This window comes from Jaculus jaculus, chromosome 6, assembly GCF_020740685.1.
Source record: "Jaculus jaculus isolate mJacJac1 chromosome 6, mJacJac1.mat.Y.cur, whole genome shotgun sequence".
NCBI classification, from domain to species: Eukaryota; Metazoa; Chordata; class Mammalia; order Rodentia; family Dipodidae; genus Jaculus; species Jaculus jaculus.
In genome coordinates, this window is record NC_059107.1 from 98,905,698 (window position 1) to 98,924,269 (window position 18,572).

Sequence of the window (18,572 nt, forward strand, 5' to 3'; positions counted from 1 at the left end):
CAGGCAGAAGTGGCTCCAGCAGTGGTATAGGTTCATGCAGATGCTAGGCTATGCCTGAGCTACAGGAGATATCAGGCCCACTCTATGGGAGGGAATACATGCCTGGTACTGAAAACCTAATCAAAAGCCTATGGAAGGGGAGGTCATGAGCCTTAGGAGTATAAAGCCTGCTCTTGTTTGGCTAAATATATATATATATATTTCTCACCAAACTTCCCTGAAAGCACTACACTTAATGTTCATATTCATATATTAATTCTACTCTTACTTCTGGTTTGCAAAAGTTCTCTTTTCAGATGGCGATGACCACTAGGATGACACAAAAGGCAACAGAGTGCTGAGAGAGGATGGAGGAGCGTCCAGCACTGAAACGCCTCAGTGAACAGAGTGCTGAGAGGGGATGGAGGAGCGTCCAGCACTGAAACGCCTCAATCACACCCTCCAAGGCTCAGAGTCCATTGCGGAAGAGGTGACAGAAATAATGTAAGAGTCAAAGGAAGGGCACCACTCCTTACAATGCAATTGTATATCCATGGCCTCACAGTACCTAGCAATGCCTTCACAAGACACTCACAATAGGAGAAAAAGACGATGACATCACAGTAAAAGAGAGACTAATGGAAAGAGGGAGGGGATATGATGGAGAGCAGAGTTGTGAAGGGGAAAGTGGGGAAGGGGAGGGAAATATCATGGTTTATTGTCTGTAAGTATGGATGTAGTCAATAAAAAATTAAATATTTTTTAAAAAGATAACATGGCCTATTCATACCAGGTCAATACCCGAGAAAAGCCTGATACATAGGCCTGCATTGGAAGTGCTAATTGTACCTTCCATGTCAGGGCAGGTTATGTGTTAGATCTGAGTGATGGTTGACTTTGCCATTCTCAAAGAAGCTATATTTTGGGTTGTACTTTGCTACTTCCTGATTTACAGTGCCTTTGTTTTCTGTCATTCTTGGGGAAGTACCTCACTTATACCCAGGCTGACCTAGAACCCTTTATAGAACAGAAAGCTTAGTTGACAGGCTTAAGAGTATGGGGCAAAACACACCCTTATGGACTTTGACTTTGTTAGACTATCTGTTTATTTGAATACCCACTTGTACATAAATACTCCATGCTGGTTTTGATTGAATGTAAATATTGTTCAATTGGATTTTAGAATTTGCCTGTATTTTGTTCCACACAGACTACTAGAATACTTGAATATCTGGCAAACACAACACCTAGGGTCACTTCTGCTATTATTCTGGAAGTCATTTAAGAGCGATGCACAACAATCAAATCCAAATAGATCAAAGACATTAATATCAAGTCTGAAACTCCTAGAGAAAAAAAATAGGGAAAACCCTTCAACATATTGATTTGCATAGGCAATGACTTTCTGAATATAACCCCAGTTGGTCAGGAAATAAAACCACTGATCAACCACTGGGATCTCATGAAATTAAAAAGCTTTTTTACATCAAAGGACACTGGGAATATAGCAAAGGTCAACCTACAGAATGGGAGAAAATCTCTGCCATCTGACAGAGGATTAATATCTATATAGAAGGAATGCAGAAAACTAAATAATAAGAAATGAAATAACCCAATTAAAAATGGGCTATGGGGGCTGGAGAGATGATGGCTTAACAGTTAATGCAATTGCTTATTGGGAGACAAAAGTCATCAGTAATGAAAACGGTGGACACCACGAGGGAGTGAGATAGGTCGAGGCAGATAGAGAGGGGCATGCAAGGACCTCTACCCACTGCAAATGAATTCCAGACACATGCACCACCTTGTATATCTTGCTGTACATGGGTACTGGATAATCAAACCTGGGTCCTTTGGCTTTGCAAGCAAGTGCCTTAACCAGTAAGCCATCTCTCCAGCCCTCTTCCACATATTTTTGACATCATACCCTTCTTGGTTTGCACTGACTATGAACTGTGTGTATTAAATTATTTTTATTAAGAGAATCCCTTCAACATCCAAGTCAAGGAATTTAGTGTGCCACATCCTAAAGTAGAAAGTTGAATCCATTTTGTGTGTACTAACCTTGTGTCTATAATTCTCCAAAGGTAAACATCCCTGACAGGTGGAATAGTCAAAATTTCCTTGATAATAGATACAATTTCATCACCTTTTCAGAAGAAATCATTTATCATTCAATCATATAAAATATGTATGCTTTTAATATTTATAAATTATTGTCTCACTGTACCTCTTACCTTTTCCAACAATTTTAATAAATTTTAATAAAGCTACATTCTCCCCTTTAATGATATGGAATCCAGTTTGGTATCACATAGACCTCATACTACACTTGTCATTGTTATTAGAATGTAAGGAAATAAGAATGTAACTATGGACAGTTACAGAGATGCAGGATTAGAAGCCATGTAAGAAAAGGATGAACCTTCACCAGGCCCTTAGAGGGAATACCTGAACCACATGACACTGGAGATGGTATGATGAAGACTGACCTTAATCTTCTACAGCTCCTCTCTCCCTCCCCCCCCCCCCGTCTCTCTCTCTCCTCTCTAACTCTCTTACATTAGTTATCTTTTTCTTCCTTTTCTTAGTGGGCACTGACCTGTAACTCCCAGTACCAGCATGTGGCTATCATCCACAATGAGCTTCTGATCAGAGAGACCTACAAGGTTTCCTAAAAGAAAGACAGATTTCTGTCCGAGTACTTGATGACCCACCAAATGTTAATGGTAAGACACTACTGCTGAAGACACCTTATGTGGTTGACATGAAAAATGGAATGGCATGGCTGGAAGCTGGAAGAGAGTCAGTTCCCAAGATAGTCAGCACATCTAGTGCCAGAAAGTGCTACATGGGCCACTGGGGGAAAATGACCAATATCTGTCCAAGCAGCTCATGGCCTAACCTACTTAGCAGCAAATAACCTGTCAATGATGCTCACACAAGTTTAATAATAGTGGCACACAGCCATGGTGGGAAACCGACTACTCTTGATTTGGCTAACTGATCCCCTCAGTGGTACGGGACCCATAGCTGGAACTGGGAAACAAGTCAGAACCATATCCAAACATAAGCCCACTCTCCATTATCAAGCTACCACCAACTCTGGGCTACAAGAGGGCCTACACCTATTAAATTCTCTATAAAAAGTAAGGGTTATCTCATTTGTCTGGTGCTAACTTACTCTCCATTGGAGAATCTGCTTCTCTTTTTCAGATAGACATAGATCCTAAGGAGAGAGCCACCCCATCACACCTCAAAAGGGCTCTGGCTGAAACTAAGAACAATGGCAAAACAAGCAAGGATGCTGTTTTGTTTTCTTGGTGAGCTGGGTACCAGCACAAGGGTGAAAGAGATCAACACAGAGAAAAATCAACTCCTACCAAGTCAGAGATCCAGAGACCCAGAGGCCCCCAACTACTCAGCACTGAAGCAGACCAAAAATGAACCCAACATGGCTCAGGGAAATTTTGTGGAAGAGGGGTCAGAAAGAATGTCAGAGCCACACGTTGGATCATGACATTTATACTACCCATAACTGTGGGCTAACTCCAGAATGCATGACCCATATACCTCAACAAGGAGGGGCCAGGGGGAGAGGGTAGGACATGGATGAGCCAAACAACGGTACCAAATTGACTGTATTTGCTAAGTAAAAAGCTAATTAATAATAATAAATAAATAAAAATAAGAAAAAGAAAAGGAACTGTTATAATAGAGTTAAGATAAGCATAGAAAATACTTCTCCTCTCCCACCTGGCTCTCTGGTCCCGGTGGTAAGATGGCGGTGGCCGTGGAGTGTAATATGGTAATGGCAGCGACCCAGCCAGAACTGCTGGAGGACAAAAGAACCAAGAGGGAAGCAGAGTCCTTCAAGGAACAAGGAAATGCATACTATGCCAAGAAAGATTACAATGAAGCTTATAACTATTACACAAAAGCCATATATATGTGTCCTAAAAATGTTAGTTATTATGGTCATCGAGCAGCCACATTAATGATGCTTGGAAGGTTCTGTGAAGCTCTTGGAGGTGCACAGCAATCAGTGAGATTGGATGACAGTTTTGTCTGGGGACATCTTCAAGAAGGCAAGTGCCACCTCTCACTAGGGAATGCCATGGCAGCCTGTCGCAGTTTCCCTGGATCACAAAAACGCCCAGGCACAACAGGAGTTCAAGGATGCTAATGTAGTCATGGAATGTGAGAAGATAGCAGAAACTGACTTTGAGAAGCAAGATTTTCGGAAGGTTGTTTTCTGCATGGACCATGCCCTGGAATTTGCCCCTGCCTGCCATCGCTTCAAAATCCTCAAAGCAGAGTGTTTAGAAATGCTGGGTCGATATCCAGAAGCACAGTCAGTGCCCAGTGACATTTTACTAACTGATTCCACCAATGCCAATGCTCTGTATGTACGGTCTCTGCCTTTACTATGAAGATTGTATTGAGAAGGCGGTTCAGTTTTTTGGGCACGCTCTCAGGATGGCTCCTGACCATGAGAAGGCCTGTGTTGCTTGCAGAAATGCCAAAGCCCTTAAAGCAAAGAAAAAAGATGGAAATAAAGCATTTAAGGAAGGCAATTACAAGCTAGCATATGAACTGTACACAGAAGCCCTGGGGATAGACACCAGCAATATAAACACAAATGCTAAACTCTACTGTAATCGGGGTACGGTTAATTCCAAGCTTAGGAAACTAGACGATGCAATAGAAGACTGCACACATGTAGTGAAGCTTGATGACACTTACATAAAAGCCTACTTGAGAAGAGCCCAGTGTTACATGGACACAGAGCAGTATGAAGAAGCAGTGCGTGACTATGAGAAAGTGTATCAGATGGAGAAAACAAAAGAACACAAACAGCGCCTTAAAAAATGCACAGCTAGAGCTGGAGTAAGAGGAGAGACTACCACAAGATCCTTGGAGTGGACGGAAATGCCTCTGAGGAGGAGATCAAGAAAGCGTACCGGAAACCGGCCTTGATGCACCACCCAGACCGGCACAGTGGAGCCAGTGCAGAGTCAGAAAGAGGAGGAGAAGTTCAAGGAAGTAGGAGAGGCCTTTACTATCCTTTCTGACCCCAAGAAAAAGACTCGCTATGACAGCAGACAGGACCTGGATGAAGAGGGCATGAATATGGGTGATTTTGATGCAAACAATATCTTCAAGGCATTCTTCGGTGGTCCTGGGGGCTTCAGTTTTGAAGCATTGGGTCCAGAAAATTTCTTTTTTCAATTTGGCTAATGAAAGACAATCACTCAGAACCCAGAAAATGCAGACTCGCTCAGTTTAACCTTGAATGTGGACACAGTTCACCTCCTCCATCATGTCTCTGTGTACTTAGAGCAGTTTCGTTTTCTCAGTTGGGTGCCCTGTGTCTGTGTGAGTGGGGTGAAGGAGAGGGAGCCAGCACCCAAGATGGGGATGGGAGGGAGCCGGGGGGTGGTCAGGGAGGCAGCTTGTGAATTTTTGTTTTATTGTTTAACTTTATTAAAAAAGAATAAAATGTTTTGACCATTTTTGGCCCTTGGCTCTCGCAAAAAAAAAAAAAAGAAAGAAAGAAAGAAAGAAAGAAAGAAAGAAAGAAAGAAAATACTTCTCCTATTTAAATCTAAGACCTCTCTCTAACTACTTTGTACTAGTCATTTCTATGCACTATTTCAGATAGGACATGGTTTCTTGGTGACTCGGGACTCACATTTCACTCTAGATGAGGTCATAAAAGCTGGCAGTGGCATGGCCATAGACTTGTCTTCCACTCTCAGGAAGAAACAAGAGGGTGTTTATGACACAAGAAGGGTCTCTCATGTTTACTCCTTCTCTTGGACTCTACAACTTTTTTTAAAGAATGGGTCTGCTTGGGGAGAAATACAACTACATTGATAGGGCATATTAAAGAAGCAAAGAAACCAAAGGAAGGAGCTAGAACAACTTGGGAAACAAAAATAATAAAGCAGTACTTGATTATAACCCAAAGTCTAAAGTAAATATCCAACAATCTATACTGATGAAAATGAGTGATTCTACAGAAGTCTCCCAAATAATTTAAATAGATACTCTTCCTAAAGAAGAGGAACATAACCTCCCACCAATTAGGCATGAGGAGTGCAAAGTGACTTCCTGCCAAAGAGTGTAGTATAGAAGCAATGTGGAGAAGAGGAAATCTCCACAGTGGGGAAATCTAACAAGTTTTCAGCCAGATGATCCAAGCCAACATCAACAATTATATTTGTTGATCTTCAGTCTCTTTACCATGGCATCTAAAAATAGCCCTTTATCTCTGTGGTCTTCCATAAAATGTCAGACAAATTCTAACAGTTGAACACCCTATAAAATATTTGACAAAGGCACCTCATAACTCAAAGTCATCAAAAATAAGAAAAGTCTGATGTTCTGTTACAGCCAAAAGGAACCTAATATAACAACTTAGTTGGCATTCTATGTAGGATTCCGGAATAGATATGGCTAATAAATGAAAGTTTTAAAAGTACGAGTAAGTTGTGGGCTGCATTTAATAATTTGTCAGTATTGGTTCTGTCATTATATCAAATGCCTCAGAAGGTACTGCTTGATTATTTTGTTGCTTAAATTGTAAAAGCAACTTTTTCATTTGGTTTCTTTGCTTCTTTTTTTGTTGTTTTTAATTTTTTTTTCTTCCAAATTTTTATTAACAACTTCCATGATTATAAAAAATACCTCATGGTAATACTCTCCCTCCCCCCACTTTCCCCTTTGAAACTCCACTCTCCATCATATCCCCTCCCCATCTCAATCAGTCTCTCTTTTACTTTTGATGTCATGATCTTTTCCTCCTCTTATGATGGTCTTATGCAAGTAGTGTCAGGCACTGTGAGGTCATGGATATCCAGGCCATTTTGTGTCTGGAGGGAGCATGTTGTATGGAATCAGACCCTTCCTTTGGCTCTTACATTCTTTCCACCACCTCTTCTGCATTAGACCCTGAGCCTTGGAAGGTGTGATCGAGATATTGCAGTACGAGCACTACAGTCATTTCTTTCCATCACCATGATACCTTCCAAGTCGTTCCAAGGTCACTGCCATCTGAAAAGAGAAGATTCTCTACCAAAAGTGAGAGTAGCATTAATATAAGGGTATGAACATTAAGAGAACTGCTTACTGGGCAGTTTGGTGAACATAGTATAGACTTTTAACCAGACACTAGCAGACGTTACACCCCTAGTGCTCATGACTACCCCTGCTGTAGGTTTTCAGTATCAGAGATGTATTTCCTCCCATGGAGCGGGCCTTCAGTCCAATTAGAGGGCAGTTGCTTTCCCCCATAACAGACGTGCCACTATTGCACCCATTGGCTCATTTGGCCTGGCTGGCCAAATAGAAGGCTTGCAGTGTCCACTGTTGAGTATCTTCACTGGTGATTTCTCTTTCTGTCATTGAACTGCATGCAGAATGGCTTCTTCCAGCTTTCTCTCAGCTGGTCTACATGGAGGTTATCAGCTCAGTTCCAGCAGGATTTCTCAGTGGACTTGCATCCCAAGTATATGGAGTCTTCAGTAATAGGGTCTCACCATCTATTTCTGGTGGGAAACCAAAGGCCTTAGCAATGACCTATAATGTTTTGGGGTCATCAGGGACCTCCCTGGCCACTGGAAGTCACTGGAAGGTATCCCATCCCTGGCACTGAAAATTTTCTAGTAACAATCTATGGCTCCTGCATGTTCCATTATCCAAAAAAGTAGGATTCCATATGGCTTATTTATATCCTCTTAGATTTTAATTAGCCCTGCATCCACCTTTCCTTTGCTCAATCTCTTTCTCTGACCTCATTTTGGGTCTTTTCACTGCCATTAATCTATTCTTTCTTTGCTCCTTTAATAACACCCCACTGTTAATCACTTATCAGTAGATATCATAAAGAAGGAAAACTGGGCTTGGGGAATGTAGCAAGAATCCTCCGTGTTATTTTCTCAATTGCTGTGTTATTACTGTTCTTTAAAATGCATTTCAAAAAGGTTTGTTCAAAGAAAATAGAATTCTTAAGTTAAATGACAATGACCTGTGCCAACCTAAATGATAGATTTTTAAGAATTAAAGATATATTTTGCAAATCTGTTATTTGCATGTATAGAAATGTCATAATGAAACTATTACTTGGTACAATTAATATGTGCTGATAAAGAAAGGGTCACTGTTGCAGTCCACTCAGTGCAGTGACGGCATCAGCTCCACTGTGCTCTCCTCTTCAGTACCCCCCTCTTCAGACAGCCGGTGGCCTGTGTTTGGTGCTCCCCTTGCAACTTCCTCACCAATCTCTCTGGAATGACTTCTCTTAAACATATGTTTAACTTTTGTTCTTGAACATGACAACAAAAGGTCCTTATTTATCCCCAGTACCCAGAGCCCCAGGGAGCACATTGCTTGTCAGCACAATTGATCCCAAAGCGACTGTTACAAGGAGAAAAAGTTTCTTTGGAGGTTTAAAAGCCTCCACAAAGCTAATATACTTCCTGCTTAAGTCATCATTTCTCCTGAGAACCTAAGGAAAAGTCCTCTGTCTACATATTTTGTTCTCAATTTAATGAGCATTTAAAAGTATGTTCAGCATTTTGCAAATCTCCCTCTGGGCAATACAACAATAGATCTAAGACACATAACCATGATCTTCAGATTTGAACTCAAGCACCTCACCCACTGAGCCAGGTCTTCAGCACCCATCCTCATTTCTTACACACACCTGTCATAGTCTTTCTAAAATAATCTTCAGATCCCTCAAAAGTTCTTCTGTGGCTTCCTATTGAGGACATACTAAAGCCAAAGCTCCTTAAAACAGAATTCCAAGACCTCAGTAGCTTGGAGCTGCAGTTTCTTCCCACTGTCCTCTCCAATACATCCCCATAGCTCTGTCCGGCCACATGCAGTCACCCGCTAGGTCTCTGCAGTTCAGTCTCATCAGTCTGGAGGGTCTTTCCTCCTTCGCCTACCAAGTGTACATTCACCCTTCAAGGCCCAAACAACAACAATGAAAAAACAACTTTTTCTGTTAAAAGAATAACAGAGCTTGCACTTGTATCAAGGATGCAAAGATGGTTTAATAGCATTAAATGTATTGTACTTGTTATGTCACTTACATAAAAAAGAAGGAGGATGTATGGTTGTTGGCTTCACTAAGTTTATCTCACTAGACATGCTAATTTACCAGGTACAAATATTTTTTGAGGCAGGCCCAACAGACTGGCCTTTTTTATGTGAAAGAGTAAGAGCAAGAAAGAGAGAGAGAGATAGAATTGTCACATCAGGGTCTCCAGCCACTGCAATCAAACTCCAGATGTGTGTGCCCCGAATGTACTGTCATCCTTTTTAAAGACTCAGGTCCTAAAATAATTGTTAACAGTGCTTTTTGGTAGGAATAACTATATGAACCAATCAGATGCCTCTGTATTCTCTCATGGGTGAAATTTTAAATTTAATAACTTTGGAAAAGAGTTTCAGGGATAAGATAGTACCTTTCTAAGGAAAAAAGGATAAGACAGTACATCAGGGGGAGAATAGAGTTTTCATTTATGATATCTTGGGGAAAAATTCCATTTTCTAAATATAGCAAATATGTCTCCCTAATGTTCTCTATTGTTTGTTTTCTCATCTTGGCTTTATGACACTTTCAAATGTACCCCACGTTACCCTCCCTATCCCCTTCAGCCTCAGTGTACTCCTTCTTCTCCTCATCTCTTACTAGTAGTGGTTGTGCCACAGAAAAGAATAACTCTTCCTCTCCAGAAACCTTTGACTGTCATTAACTCATTAGGGAGGGGATAGCCTCCCATGTCCTTGCCCTATTTATTACAAAATGTCGATTGGCCCATCATGACCAGGTAATCACACCAAGTATCAATTCATTTATGAGAACAATGGCTTAGTCATATCTGGATGCCAGAGTTCCACAGTACTTCTCCCCACCTTCCAGCTCTTACATTCTTTCTGTCCTATCTTCCAGTAGTTCCCTGAGCCCTGGAGGGCATAGTATGTATGTCTTATTTAGGGTCTATCATTCATTAGACACTTACTTTCAGCACTTACTTTACCAGTAACAATTCACTGCATATACTATATCCCACTATCAAATGTGTGTGTGCGTGTGTGTGTGTGTGTGTGTGTGTGTGTGTGTGTGTGTAAGCTTTTGTGGTGCTGTGGAGATAGCTTAGTAGTTAAAAGCACTTGCTTGCAATCCTGCTGACTCAAGTTCAAGTCGCCAGATTCCAAGCTTCCATGTAAAGCCAGACACAAAGAGAGATCCCCAGGCACATATAGCAATGAGAGGTAGAGCCAGGAGAATCTGGAAGCTTACAGACCAGCTACATTGGCACTTACAGAGCAGAAGGAGAACAAAAACTTTTCTATGATTGGTCTGAGAACAGAACTGATCTACTGGTCTGTAGTGTGTTAGTTGAATTCTCATTACTAAGACAAAATATTTGACAAAAATCTGAGAAAAGTAATTTAAGGAAGGAAGGGTTTGTTTCAGCTTAAATTTCCAGATTACAATGCATCACGGCAGGGAAGGCATGGTGGCAGGAGCTGGTCAGTTCAGTACAATAGGAAGCCAAGCAATGATTAATGCTGTATTTCAGCCAGCTCTCTCTATGTTTTATAGTTCAGAACCCTGCACAGAGTTAAGATGGGTCTCTCCAACCTCAATTTACCTAATCAAGATAATTCCTCATGGGTGATTCTAGGTCCTTTCAGCAATATAAAATATAACAAGTCCACCATCCATCAGCTTTATAGCCAAACATTCTGTGTAAGTCATAACCTTCCAGCTCTTATCTCCATAAGTTCACAGCCACCTCACAATGCAAAAATACATTCAGCCCAAGTTCAAAAACCCTCATAATCATTAACATTTCCAACACTGCTCAACAGCCTAAAGTCTTAAGTATCATCTGAGACTCAAGGTACCCTCCGAAGTGTGCAGCTTATAAAATCAGAACACAAGTCATATACTTCCAGCATATAGTGGCACAGAATAAGCATTCCCACTACAAAAGGAGGAGTGAGGGCATAGCAAGGAATGACTGGACCAAAGTAAGACCAAAACTGAATACAACAAGCACCATGGAGCTGAGCTCCATGCCCAGTAATCTGGGACTCATGAGAAATTTATGTGGAGTCCCAAAAGCTTGGATAGCTCCATCCTTCCAGATGTGCTCCCTTTGTTTGGGCAGGATCTACCCAGAGCCTGCAACTTTTCTAGCAGATACCCATGGTCCTGGCATTCCTAACATCCTGGGGTCTCCATTGTAACTTACAATTCATCTTCACAGCTTCACACAATGGCCTTTGTACAGACACTCTGTCTCACATTGTTTAGCCTCACCAGCTCTCTGGAACTGTGGAGCAATATTGTATGGCACCATTGTTATAAGACATAGTCTTCCAAGGAAAATAACTATTGCCATCTTTATAGAAGCAGCTGTGACCATACTATGCATAAGGCTGTCCTATCGGGCCTATTGACATTTTCCTACAGAAGGAGGGGGCAGGGAGAGATACTCAGACCATCATCTGAGAACTCAAGTAAACCCTGTACCAGCTATGCACAACAATGCATGAAGTGGCAAGGCCTCAAACAGAAGAAAAGAGTAGATAGAGGTTAACATATCAAGGGTTGGTAAGCACAGGACATCCAGCCATGGGGAGGTTGTTATCCATGTTGGGATAAAACCTTTCAATACAGCTTCTTGGAAGTCTCCACACTCCTATAAGTAACCTCTTGCTATGCTCTATCAAAAAGCCCCATAGGACTGGGGAGAGGGCTTAGCAGTTAAGGCATTTACCTATAAAGTCTAAGGACCCAGGTTCAATTCACCAGTACACATTTAAGTCAGATGCATAAGGGAGCACATGCATCTGGAGCTTGTCTGCAGTGGCTAGAGATCCTGGCATGCCCATTCTCTCTCCTCACCACACCCCTCTCTCTCTCTCAAAATAAATAATAATTTTTAAAGCCTAATAAACTCATTGGTTTGCCAAAGTAAAGTTTAATGGAATCAGCCTTTAGTTTGTCAAGAGTTCCCTGCCTGGGGGAGTAAGCACTCATCAGCTTCTCCCCAAAAAAAGAGTTCACCATGCAACAACCCTATATCTTGCATCTTCCATTCTTATAAAAGAAGTTCCATGTGGGCAGTGGTTCCAAGTTCTAATGAAGCCTGTAACATATATAACACAGCTGTAGCAGCCTCTGTATGCTCACCCTGGGGAGAAGAGACCTCCTTCACCATTCTTCCTTCAGACATTTTTCTTTCAAAAGAAAGAAGGAAAGAGAGAAAGGGAGAGAATTGGCACACCAGGGCCTCTAGCTACAATTGAATGCAAGATATGTGTGCCACCTTGTACACAAATGCCACCTTGTGTGCATCACCTTGTACATCTGACTCAAGAGGATTCTGGGGAGTTGAACCTAGGTCCTTCAGCTTTGCAGGCAAGTGCCTTAACTGCTAAGCCATCTCTCTAGACCATCTACTTCAAACTTCATATTTTTCAAATCTTTCTGCTCTCTTTCTCCCTGATGTTGTAGATCTGAATCAGAGAATCAAAGAGAAACCATGCCATAGAATCCATGATTTCCTACCTTAAATTTCTACCACCAAGCACACTAGTCCATTACTTTTAATTTCAGTTCCATTGTAGTTCTCAGGACATAGGCAGAATAAAGCCATTTGCTTTGCCATAATATCTCATGAATTGTCTCTAACCCAGTTCCCAATAGAGCCCTTGTGCCTTTCTGGAACTTCATAAGCCAAGCCTCCATAGTCCACATTTCTCTCATCTTTCTGGTCATTTAAACTCTCACCAGCATGGCTCAATAAGTTCTGCTTTCATCATCATAAAGCTTCTTTAGCCCAAAGTTCCAAAGTCTTATGCAGTCCTCATACAAACCAGTTCCACAAGCCTAGAAACCACATGGTCAGGTTTATCACAGCAATGGCCTCACATCTCAAAACCAATTTTCTGTACCAGTTATCTTTTCATTGTACAAATAAAATATCTCAAAGATCAATTTTAGAAAGGAAGGTTTTTTTGTTGTTTTTTTTTTTTTTTTTTTTTTTTTTTTTTTTGGTTTTTCAAGGTAGGGTCTCACTCTAGCCCAGGCTGACCTGGAATTCACTATGGTGCCTCAGGGTGGCCTCGAACTCACAGCAATCCTCCTACCTCTGCCTCCCAAGTGCTGGGATTAAAGGCGTGCACCACCACACCCAGCTAGAAAGGAAGGTTTAAACCTCAGATTATAGTTCCAGGTTATACTCCATCATGCCATCAAGAAAGAAATGGTAGGGCTGGAGAGATGGCTTAGTGGTTAAGCGCTTGCCTGTGAAGCCTAAGGACCCCGGTTCGAGGCTCGGTTCCCCAGGTCCCACGTTAGCCAGATGCACAAGGGGGCGCACGCGTCTGGAGTTCGTTTGCAGAGGCTGGAAGCCCTGGCGGGCCCATTCTCTCTCTCTCCCTCTATCTGTCTTTCTCTCTGTCTCTGTCACTCTCAAATAAATAAAAAAAGAAAGAAAGAAAGAAAGAAATGGTAGGGGGAGCTGGTCAGTTCAATCCAACACTAAGGACACAGAGAAATGTAATGAATGCTGCTGCCCAGCAGCAATTTCATTTTTATATTGTCTAGGACCCTGCCCACAGTTAAGGTGTTTCTTCTCACCTCAATTAACCTATATCAAGATAATCTTTCACAGGTGAGTCTAAGTCCTTTCAAGGTGATAATCAATATAATTGGTCACATATAAATATAAATATTTAGGAGGTATTCTCTTCTACTATTGACTTTTGACCTGATTTTCAGTAGGAGTCATGTATTTATTCTTTGTACATCAGGCCTCAAATCCCATCATAAAGCTATTGGTTACATCTTTCATGCCACTATTGACCAGAGAGCACATCTTGCTTAGAGAGTCAGTATTGTGGAATGCAGGATTCAACACTGGGTGATACTGTTGGTGATTTTTCCCTTCCAGCAGCCTTCAAAGCACTGTCTAGTACTAATGACTAATAGCCAGCAGGAGAGAAGCTTCTGCCTCAGCTCCAGCTTGATTTTTCTACATCCTGTCACATATTCAGCATTAGGGTCTTACCTTTTATTTCTGGTGGGAAGCCAAGTGCCATGGCAATATTCTGTATTATTTAGGGAACCTCCGAGACTTACCTAACCAACTCATTGGGAGGTAGATATCCCATGCCTGGAAGTGATATTGTTAATAGTTCATTTGCTACTCATAATAGCATTGTCTGTGTAGGGTACCTCCACTAATTCTGTGTTTTGCTAAATATGTATAAATATATATCATATGCACAATTAAGTTTAATAAATAGTAGGTTTTCTTCTTTTTGGGTGTGTAGAGCGTGATGGGATGTGTGTGGGATGTGTATGTTTTCATAGATGGGTGCCCTTTAGACAACAACTAGGACAACCAGAGGAAAAGAAATTGACTGCTGTCCACAAAACAAATCATCTTGTCTATTTGATTCCTAAAGCCATCCTCTGATGAGGTCACCTCTTGATGGGCCTTTACATGGGACAAACACATCCTCCGCTCACTTGTGGAGTTCTATCCACATATCTCACCCTTTTTCCAAATGTGCTCCTTCCAAGTCTCTAACAATCCAGCCAAACCATTGGCTACAGATCATGAATGAGTCTATCACTACATATTCAGACGTTTATCATTCCAAAAAAAAAATACACAACCGTATGCAGTGTTCATTATGAAGACTTTCCTTCTTCACTGTCCTTCAAAGTTGCTCCATAGTCTGAAATTTCTCTGAGCCTTACAATCCCTTCATCGGCATTAATCCAAGGCACATGGGGTAGCACTAGTTCATCCTTTTCAGCCAATCAACCAAATAAATTTCTGGCACCTTTTCTAACTATGGAAGATGCATTCTTAAACCTAGAATCTCTGCTCAGTGATCCCATATAAATAAACCCATCCTGACTGACTTTTATGTTTCTTCCTCCACCATTCTACACCCTTAAAATCAATTCCCACATATATCCCCAAGACTTTGGCCTGAATGATTTAGAAAACCCATGAATTTCTTTAAGGGCACATCATACCACCTCATGGGTAACACTTTTTACCTCACCTCTAGGGCCTGCTTAGCCATAAGTCTGAAGGAAAGATGAGGCCTACAGTTAGGTGAGTCTTCCCAGCTCAAGTAACCTAATTTATAAAATTCTCATGACATGACCAGAGATTTGTTTTCATGACAATTCTAAATCCTCTCTAGTTGTCAGCCAGAGATTAACCATCATATGCCCTGATCTTAATCATTTCTTTCTGTCTAGTACTTTTGAGCCTGGTTTGTTCTTGCTTTTCCAAAGCCATTAGGTGCATCACTAAGTTGTTAATTTGAATTTCTCTGTTTTTGTAATTTAACCACTTAAAGTTATAAACTTCCCTCTCAGGACTGCCTTCATAATATCCCATAAATTTTGGTATGTTATATTCTCCTTTTTATTCAGTTCTGGGAATTTTCTTATTTCCTTCTTGATTTCTTCAATAGCCCATTCATTATTCAATAGTATGTTGCTTAATCTCTAAGAGTTTGTTCACTTTCTGTAGTTTTTCTTGTTACTTTCTAGCTTCACTCTGTTGTGGCTAAATAAAATACAAAGAGTTACTTTAATTTTTATGACTTTTAAAATATTTTATTTATTTATGAGAGAGAAAGGCAGAGAGAGATAGGGGGATGGACATGCCAGGGCCTCTAACCACTGCATGTATGAGTTTTCTTTGATCTCTGAGCCCTTCAAATATCCCTTTCAAATAAATGACCCTCTCTGGTTATTTGGTTCTTAATGTTTTGCCTTCCACGTGTGGGCGTCTCTCCATCTTCCCTCTCCCTTTCTAGCCAGGCAAGGAAAATTCTCCTCTGGCTCGGGTAGTTCAGCCAATTTTCTCCCTTGATCTAATTTCTCCCTAAATAAACTCAATTCATAATTTAAAAGAAAACAGACTAATGATATTTAGGGAACATGGCTTTTCAAGACCTTCACGACCTACAAAGGATTCCATTTAACCTGCTATTCCACAGCCAAGACCACTGGTTACTACCACAAGGAAAATAAAATGGCTCCATGCTCTTCACTACAACCATGCTCTCTTGCTGAAGTCCCCCATCTATTAGCCCCCGCTCCAAGCTAGTCTCTCCCAACCCTCCTCCCTCAACTGTATGTGTACAGCTTATTTGCAGTGTTGTCAACAAAGGACATTCAAGACTGTTGCAGTCAGGAATTCCCAAGAGCCACTTGTGCTCTTCTCACAATTGATCCCAAGAGTGTGTCCTTGGTTCAGCAGGTAGAGCCCTCCCGTGCTCAGTACAGTATCTGCTGGCTGTGAGGGTGAGCTTATAGCCTAAGTTCATAGGTGGCCTTCTGAGTCATTAGCTTTGTTCCTTCAGGACCAGAAAACTCTGGGACTACTTTTCTTCTTAAAATTCTTCTGGCCTTCTTACTACCTAGCAATAGTGCTTTAGAATATCCAAACACTCTGATTCAGTTTCATTCTGCATGAGTTGAAGAGCAGAGAGGGTCAAATCCCTACTGAGCTGGGAAGGGACAGGAGTTCAGAAGATTACTTCTTACCAAGAGATACCAGAAGTTTGTGAATTTCTGTAACATGAAGGACAGAAGAGGTGCCAGACACTATAGAAAATGTAACATTTTATTTTATTTTACAATTATGTGGCTTTCACTTTTGATCTGCCTCTAAGAATTTTGGACTCAATTCCTACTTCAGTGGCTGGTGAGGTGGCTTGGTGGATAAGAGAGCTTGCTGTGCAGTCGTGAGGACCTGAGCTTCATCCTCAGCATTCATATAAAAACAAAAAAGGTATGGTCATGCCTATCTGTAGCCCCTGTGCAGAATTGATCAGACACAGGGGGGTCAAGAGAGCTCTCTGATTAGTCAGCCTAACCAAACAATGGCAAGTTCTAGACTTAGCAAGAGAATCTGTCTTAAAGAAAACAAGGCAGAAGAGTAATACAGGAGGACACCCAACACTCTCTTCTGACCTCAACACAGGTACAACTGGGTCATGCACACCTGCACACATGCATGCAGACACACACATCATATACAAAAAGACTCCTGCTATATAGCCACTTTGATATTTAAGTATGAAAGTATGCTCCCTTCTTATAGCTTTGCTGACTTGACTCCTCTGGTTGAGATGCTGAAGCTGATGGAGATGTGACTACTCAACCTTTCCCTGATGATTCCAGGTTGGTAACCACAAGAGCAGGGGCACCAAGAGCAGTGTGCAACATTTCCCCATCCTTTACTCTAACTGTGGACTGCAGCTCATTAGGAGGTTGTGATGTAAATGTAGATAGCAGCTAATATTTGAAAGAGAAATTAAAACAGTAAAATGAAATAGAAAATATCATGATATATAATATGTTATATACTATATATGTGTGTGTGTGTGTATATATATATATATATATATATATATATATATATATATATGCATATATGTGTATACATGCCAGAAAAATATGATGTAGAATGAATTATGGTCAAAAATGCTTGAATGTAGCAGGGCGTGGTGGCGCATACCTTTAGTCCCAGCACTTGGGAGGCAGAGGTAGAGGATCACTGTGAGTTCAAGGCCACCCTGAGACTACATAGTGAATTCCAGGTCAGCCTGGGCTACAGTGAAACCCTACCTCAAAAAACTAAAAAAAAAAAAAAAAAAAAAAAGCTTGAATGTTATTGCTTTATTGATGTCCATAAAGAAATATCTAGGAAAAGCCCTAAAGAAATATATATTGCCAGACAGTAACTCTTGGTCACATGAGGTCACTAATAAGACTTGAAATACCCATGAACTGACCAAATATGTATTCTATTAGAAAACCCTAGATCACGGCGGCACATACTTTGGGATAAAAGCAAGAAGATCAGCAGTTCAAAGTCATCCCTGCATGGAGATTAACGCTGAATGAGTTCCTGCATCACAGGTGGGGGTGGGATCCAACTCATCCGGTTTCCTACAAAATGTCACTTATTCCCATATGTAAAATGCTTTATATGTGATTGAGCGGATTGGCAGACATAGCAATCTAACATAGAAATTGATGCACTCCTGTTTAGGAATGCCTGCTTTAAATATTCTTAAATTCCTTTAGAATGTTATCTAAATTGCATCTTTATAGGAAAGTCAGCCTCTAGATACATTCTAAATACATTTGATAAGTATGTAGGGATCATTACTCAAAGCTAACACTTCATTTACTCTGAATAGATATGTAGAATATGCACATAAAACTGGGGTTCTTTTGAGTAGAAATGAAGAACCAAGATGTTTTAAGCAACAAGGAAATTAAAGAACTTGAAACAGAGTCACTATAATTATATGAGAAAGAAAATCCAAAAGGCAGAAGAGAGTGGACTAGAGGTCAAGTTAAGCAAAGAGCAATGAATGGAGTCAAGGAATAGTAAATGTAAATGTGAGGGGAAAGGAATCCATAATTCTTCTGGAAGGACATGGCAGCTGGAATATTCCTTCATTAACTAATATCATATAGGCTTTTCCTCCCTGAGGGAGGAAGAAGG

The 18,572-nt window shown here is 40.9% G+C and overlaps 1 pseudogene; it reads left to right on the top strand.

Annotated features, from left to right (window-relative positions):
- The first annotated feature begins 3,760 nt into the window (after positions 1-3,760).
- Positions 3,761-5,506, top strand: LOC101616872 (annotated as a pseudogene).
- The last annotated feature ends 13,066 nt before the right edge of the window (positions 5,507-18,572 follow it).